A 7,425-nucleotide genomic window follows, 5' to 3' on the forward strand; every position below is an offset into this window, starting at 1 on the left:
GTGTACCTAGATTGAATTGTACTTGAGGAGTTAATGAAAAATGCTTAATAAGGATCAGAGGAAACAAATTTTGGAAAAACAGCAAAATAAAACCTTTATCTAGAGCTTTAAAATAGATTTGAGAGGAATCATTAGCAAACTCCATCAAAAATGTAACACAAGGTCTACAAAATCTCAGGTAGCTGTGATGTCTTCTAGATATCAGTTGAGATCTTTACTTCCACTCTCCCCATAATTATGTTCATTATATATTCTCAAGTCCAAAGTCAAAGTCTTCCAGAATTATATTACTCAACTTTTTGAATGATTGTATCAGTCAGGATAGGTTTTATGGCAATGCTGCTGCTAAGTCACTTCAGTCATGTCCGACTCTGTGCGACCCCATAGACGGCAGCCCACCAGGCTCCCCCGTCCCTGGGATTCTCCAGGCAAGAACACTGGAGTGGGTTGCCATTTCTTTCTCCAATGCAGGAAAGTGAAAAGTGAAAGTGAAGTCACTCAGTCGTGTCCCACTCCGCGACCCCATGGACGGCAGCCCACCAGGCTCCTCCGTCCATGGGATTTTCCAGGCAAGAGTACTGGAGTGGGGTGCCATTGCCTTCTCCTTTATGGCAATAACAACCCCCAAATTTTAGTGACTTAACAAACATTTATTTCTCATCCACGTGATCACAAGTGGGCTGGCAGGAGGTCTCAGCCCACTGTAATCACTCACTCAGATGATAGAAGTTTCATCTCAACATGTGCTTCCATCATCTCCAGAGTAGTGAGAAAGGAACATGTAAACTTCATGCAGCCTCTTGAAGATTCCATCTAGAACTGTCCCATGTCACTCCCATTTGCATTGCATTTGTCAAAGCAAATCTTATTGCTACATCCAATGTCAAGGGGGGTGATGACTCAAAGAAGAACTGGAATAATGGTAAGTGGCCCTAATGACTACCACAGTGACAAGATGTATTTTAGGATATAAATGTCATGACTCTTTGAGTCACCTCTGACTACTTCCCCCTTTAATTATGTAGAATTATGTGTTTGTATAAGGCAGACATAAAGACTTTATATCCCATAAATCCTCATAAACCTCACCAGAAGGACAATTCAAATTGAGCTTCCCACCCTACCCCAGTGCCCCCCACCCCCCACAGCCAGAGCCATACTGGTCTTGCAACTCAGTGGCAAGCTGCAGTGTCCAAGCTCTGTTCTGCAGGATGGGGTTTGTTAAAGCTGTCAAGAACAAGGCTTACTTCAAGAGATACCAAGTAACGTTCCGAAGACAGCAAGAGGGCAAAACTGACTACTATGCTTGGAAATAACTGGTAATCCAAGATAAAAATAAGTACAGCACACCAAAATACAGAATGATCGTTTGTGTAATGAACAGAGATATCAATGTCAGACTGCTTATGCTGTGTAGAAGGAGACCTGATCATTTGTGCAGCTTATGCTCACAAACTCCTGAAGTATGGTGTGGAGGCTGGCCTGACAAATTATGCTGTGGCACATTGTACTGGCCTGCTGCTGGCCTGCAGGCTTCTGAATAGGTTTGGTATGGACAAAATTTACGAAGGCCAAGTCAAGGTGACTGGAGACGAATACAATGTGGAAAGCATTGATGGTCAACCTGGTGCCTTCACCTGTTACTTCGATGCAGGACTTGCCAGGACTACTACTGGGAATAAAGTTTTGGGGGCCCTTAAGGGAGCTGGCAATGAAGGTTTGTCTATCCCTCACAGTACCAAACGGTTCCCTAGTTATGATCCAGAAAGCAAAGAATTTAGTGCTGAGGTACACTGAAAGCACATCATGGGGCAGAATGCTGCAGATAACATGTGTTATCTGATTGAAGAAGATGAGGGTACTTATAAGAAACAATTCTCTCCATTCATAAAGAACAACATAACTCCATACATGATGGAGGAGATGTATAAAAAAGCTCATGCTGCAATACCAGAGAATCCAGTGTATGAGAAGCCTAAGAAAGAAGTTAAAAAGAAGAGATGGAATCAGCCCAAAATGTCACTTGCCCAGAAGAAAAATAAGGTAGCTCAGAAGAAGGCGAGCTCCTTAGTGCTCAAATGGGCTGCCAAGAGTTAATAAAACAGACCACAAACTTCTATCAAGATTCTTCAGATAAAGACAATAATAAACTTACTGAACAAGCAAAAAAAAAAAACATTGAGCCCCAGTTAGATGCTCTAGGAAACCCAACACTTAAGGGGAGGGTATTACTCAGAATCTTTTGGGATTCAAGAGATAGAAATCCAATTCAAACTAGCATGGGCAAAAACATAACCAAACTCAAAAAGAGCTATGGCATACCAGGCTTCAAAGTGAGACTGGATTTCAGGGCTTAAACACTGTTAGTCTTCCTTCTCTCTGTCTTTCATCCCTGGTACTCTTCTTTATCAGAATATCTCAAGCTGACTTATCCAAGCAAGGGGATGGAAGGGAAATATGACCCTAGGGAGCTGTAGGCTTACAACCAGAAAGGACCCTAGGACTCTTCCTCACCGGCTCTGCTTTGAAAGATCCTAGGAAAACCACTGAAGCTGCACCACAGCAGTTTGTGAATTTTCAAAGATTGCTCTGGCTGCTGTTTGGAGAATTTGTTGGATAGAAGCAAAAGTGGAAGCACCACATGACCTTGCTGGCCAACTATTTAATGAAATTCTATCTTCCCTCACTTTCTGTGACACGGAAGCATTTAGGTCTCTGGTAGAGGCTAAGAAGCTTTTTAGATTCATTTCTGTTGTTATCACACATCACCTCTTGGGTTCTTCATGAACTACAAACATTGGGGGCAGTAATCCAGAGTATTATTATTCTGAGCCTGGTGTTGGAACCCAAGTGGAAAAGTTTCAGAGACTGATCCTGGGTATTTCTCTTTTCCATACTTAAATCCTAACCTTATAGTTACAACTTACTTCTCTGCTGAGCCTGCTGTTACTAATCTGCTCAAAAACAGCCACTGCTTTTTACATTAACTTATCAAGTTGTCCACAATACTGCTTCCGTTTACTTTTCCACAGTTTTTCCCCCGATTTTTACTACTCAAATGTAAGTTAGTGCCTTTTCACAAAAGACTCAGAAAAATTCAGATGTGTGCAGAGGGAAATGTGGTGGCCTCCCCTCACCTCCTCCACTTCCCTCTCCAGAAGTGACAAGTTCGGCAGTGAAACTGACCAGGACACTATGGTCCTTCCCCTCCCCCCAACCCCCATGTCCTCCACTTGCCTTTTGTCTGTAGAAAAACTTTAGTCAAAGAATAAATTTAATCCGAGAAATGATAAAATGCAGAAACAAAGGGAAAGAAATCAAATGGGACAAAATAATAACAGTTTAGTCACTAAGCAAAGTCAAGGACCTTTTATTCCTTCTCAACGGCTATAGATGATATTCTAACCCATGTCCTTTGAGCTGCTTTGTAGATACCAAAACTGCCACCAGGTGGAAATTAAGTAGGCCAAAAAGTTTGTTTGGGTTTCCTCATAAGGTGTTATGGGAAAATCCAAATGAACATTTTGGCCAACCTAACACATGATGACCAGACTGTAGCCATGACATAAGTTGCTCCATCTTGCACAACTCTGAGAACTGATCTCAAAGAAATGGGAACAAACTGACCTTGGAACTAAAGATTAGCTATACTTAAAATAATCAAGATAATGCTGATCAGACCACCACATGACTAATTTCAAGGTGATTGTCAGAACTGACTGTGCTATTCTGCTCCCTCTGCAGCCTGCTCCCTCCACCTCTGCACCCCTGAAACTCCCCTTTAAAAGCTCTGGCCCACTGATTGTCAGTGGGTAATCAGCTTTTGGACATGAGTTCACCCTCTCCCCCGGTTGCTGGCCTCTAAAATAAAGCAAACTTTTCTTTCGAACAATCTTGCCTCTCAAATATTGGCTTTTCAGAGGCAAGCAGCTGACCTGACTTTGTCTCCTTTCAATGCATTTATCCTATATACGTAAAAAAAAAAAAAAAAAAAAGTGGAAGTCTCTTTCTATAAATGTAACAGGAATTATATTATATATATTATTTGGCCAATTGCCAAATACTCTAACACATATGGTATTATTACTTAACATATGCCTTACCTCATCATTTCAATATGTCCAGCTGCCTCATTCTTTTTAAGAACATACTCATAAGGTGGATGAAGTACAGTAAAGGTCCATGATCCTTTTAAATGCAGGTCTAGATTCCAAAACACTCTGAAAACTGAAAGTTTTTGAAAAGCTGGCAGCAAAATCCTTTGGTGGTAAAACCTGACCTGAACTAACATGAAGCTTTTCAGTCTTTATGTATCTTACTTAATGAATATTCATAATTTTTATTGCAGAAATAATAATGTGTTTGATTAGGACATGTTGTCCCAGACCCCACTAGGGATGTGACATAATAAATAACAAAAAGTTCTGAAATATAAAATGTCTGCCCCAAGAGTTTCAAATAAATGACTGTGATTCTGTAGCTTAGGAATTTGGGTCTGTGTGTGTGTGTGTGTGTGTGTGTGTGTGTGTTTGCAGTTTCTTAAGAGAAGTTTATAAAACTTGTAAAACTTCCTACTGCTGCTAATTAACATTTATTGCCTGTTCATTATGTGCCAAACACTTTCAGTGTTTTCCGTAAACTAATGTCATGCTCACAACAATACTATAAAGTAAATATAAGTATTATTATAATCTCCATTTTATTGATAAGAAAAACTGAGTTGCAAGGAGGCTAAGTCATTTGTACAACTTCTACAGATAGTAACTTAAGCAGGCACAAATAAATCTAAACCTATTTGGTTCCAGAACTTGTGTACTCAACCCCTTGTGCTATTTTGGCTTTATGCTCTCTGAGAATAATGTAGCAAACACAGCCAGATCTTTACATTTTGCCCCATTTGCTTGACATCATTTTTTTTTAATGAAACATTATAGATCGGTTAGAAACCCTCATATCCCTATCTAATTCCATTCTCTTTCCTTCCGGAGATAACTGCTATCTTCAGTTGGTATTTATCATTATACGTATGTTTTTATACTTTTACATAAAAACATATAGTATTGTTCTGCATATTTTAAATTTTCCATATGGTAGGGAAGGGATGCACCTGAAAAAAAAAAAAAAAAGACGACTCATAGTGCTTCAAATGACTAATCTTCTATTTCAAACTAGGTAGTGACTGTGTTTATTTCCTTGTCATTCTTTAAACTGTATCTATATTTGGAATTGGATATATTCAGTTCAGTTCAGTTTAGTTGCTCAGTAGTGTCTGACCCTTTGCGACCGCATGGACTGCAGCATACCAGGCTTCCCTGTCCGTCACCAGCTCCCGGAGTCCACCCAAACCCATGTTCATTTAGTTGGTGATGCCATCCAACCATCTCATCCGCTGTCATCCCCTTCTCCTCCAGCCTTCAGTCTTTCCCAGCATCAGGGTCTTTTCCATTGAGTCAGTTCTTGGGATCAGGTGGCCAAAGTATAGGAGTTTCAGCTTCGGCATCAGTTCTTCCAGTGAATATTCAGGACTGATTTCCTTTAGGATCGACTGGTCGGATCTTCTTATGAGGCTTTTAAATATTTTAAAGAAGATTGGTATTAATATTAATAATATTGGACTATTAAAAACTATACCCATGAAATAAGAACACTATATTCAATGAAACACTAATCTGGCATTGCTGTGAAGGTTTTTTTTTTTTTTAGATGTGATTACCATCTATAATCGGATTTCCCTGGTGGCTCAGACGGTAAAGCGTCTGCCTACAATGCGGGACACCCGGGTTCGATCCCCGGGTTGGGAAGATCATCTGGAGAAGTAAATGGCAGCCCACTCCAGTACTCTTGCCTGGAAAAGCCCATGGATAGAGGAACCTGGTAGGCTGCAGTCCATGGGGTCGCAAAGAGTCGGACACGACCAAGCGACTTCACTACCATCACTACTACTACCATCTATAATCAGTTGACTTTACATAAAGGACATTTTCCTGAGTAATCTTGGTGAATCTTAGCCGATCAGTTAAAAAGTTTTTTGTTTTTTTTTTAAATTTTATTTTATCGATCAGTTAAAAAGTTTTAAGAACAGAGCTGAGGATTCCCTGAGGGAGGAAAAAAAGATATTTATTTCATCTGTGGATTTCAGGATCAATTCCTGCCCCAGAAGCCCCAGTCTGCCCTTCCTGACAGCCTGTCCTCTAAGTCTCAGACTTGCCCCATTAGCTCCCACAGTCACGGAAGGCAATATTCCCTGCAATAAAAATGTTTTACACACTCATATCCTATTGGACACATATCCTACTATATATCCCACTGTTTCTCTGCTGGAACCATGACTGATACTGATACAGGACAGAAAAAAATACTGAAAGATGATGACCATAAACTTCCCAAATTTGATGAAAAACATTAAGTGACAGATCCAAGACTATCAATAAACCCCAAGTAGGGTAAACAGAAAGAAAGCCACACCTAACAGTGTTTGAAGCCCAAGATAGAGAAGCACCCTACCAACTCACACTGATGAGTCATGCAGAAGAGAATCAGATTTGGAGGACATTCTGAACTGTCCTGTAGGACTTGGAGTAGCAAGCCCACCTGGAAAGACGTCCAGAATTCCTAAGGCATTGGGCTAATTTTAAAAATCTAGGAACTTCCCTGGTGGTACAGAGGGTAGGAATCAGCTTGCCAGTGCAGGGGACATGGGTTCAATCCTTGGTCCCAGAAGATTTCACATGCCATGGAGCAACTAAGCCCGTGTGCCACAACTACTGAGCCCACGTGTCCTAGAGCCCGCGCTCACAGTAAGAAAAGCCACTGCAATGAGAAGCACGCACACCGCAACTGGAGAGTTGCCCCGGCTGTCTGCAACCAGAGAAAGCTCACACACAGCAACAAAGACTCATCACAACCCAAAATAATAAAACGAATCAATAAATCATCTAAACCTGGAGAGGTAGTTCGATCTTGGGATAGGTTCAAACCCTAAGTGTGAGTGGCTGGTGCTTCCCCACAATTGGGAGGAGATTTAAATGTCAAGGTTTTAAATAAAGAAACATACTTTAGGATGAAATCAAAGCTAAGAACTGGTACTACATGCCAAGGTACAATGTACTTTCTAACACTCTCCCCCAGAACCTACCCATCCAATCACAAAGAAATCTGAACAAGCCCTGCTCTCCCTCAGCCTATACCACCTGAAACATTACTCTGTGGCAAAGAGTAAAGACAGTATGAATTCCCAGTAATCTACTAGTTCAGAAGGGAGAAGGGAAAAAAAAAATGCTGAGCCACCACACTTAGTACCTTTGCCCAAGTTTACCAACATTGTAGGTTACTCTCCCTCTCTTAGGAAGAATGAGAAAAGAAATAGAGAGAAATGGTCTCCCTCAGTTGTAGAGTAGAAATGCTTTCCCCTGTGTAGAAACAAGG

General features: G+C 40.8%; 1 pseudogene; it reads left to right on the plus strand.

Annotated features, from left to right (window-relative positions):
* Positions 1–1,211: 1,211 nt before the first annotated feature.
* Positions 1,212–2,097, plus strand: LOC113897505 (annotated as a pseudogene).
* The last annotated feature ends 5,328 nt before the right edge of the window (positions 2,098–7,425 follow it).

Source organism: Bos indicus x Bos taurus, chromosome 8 (genome assembly GCF_003369695.1).
Source record: "Bos indicus x Bos taurus breed Angus x Brahman F1 hybrid chromosome 8, Bos_hybrid_MaternalHap_v2.0, whole genome shotgun sequence".
In the NCBI taxonomy this organism is placed as follows: Eukaryota; Metazoa; Chordata; class Mammalia; order Artiodactyla; family Bovidae; genus Bos; species Bos indicus x Bos taurus.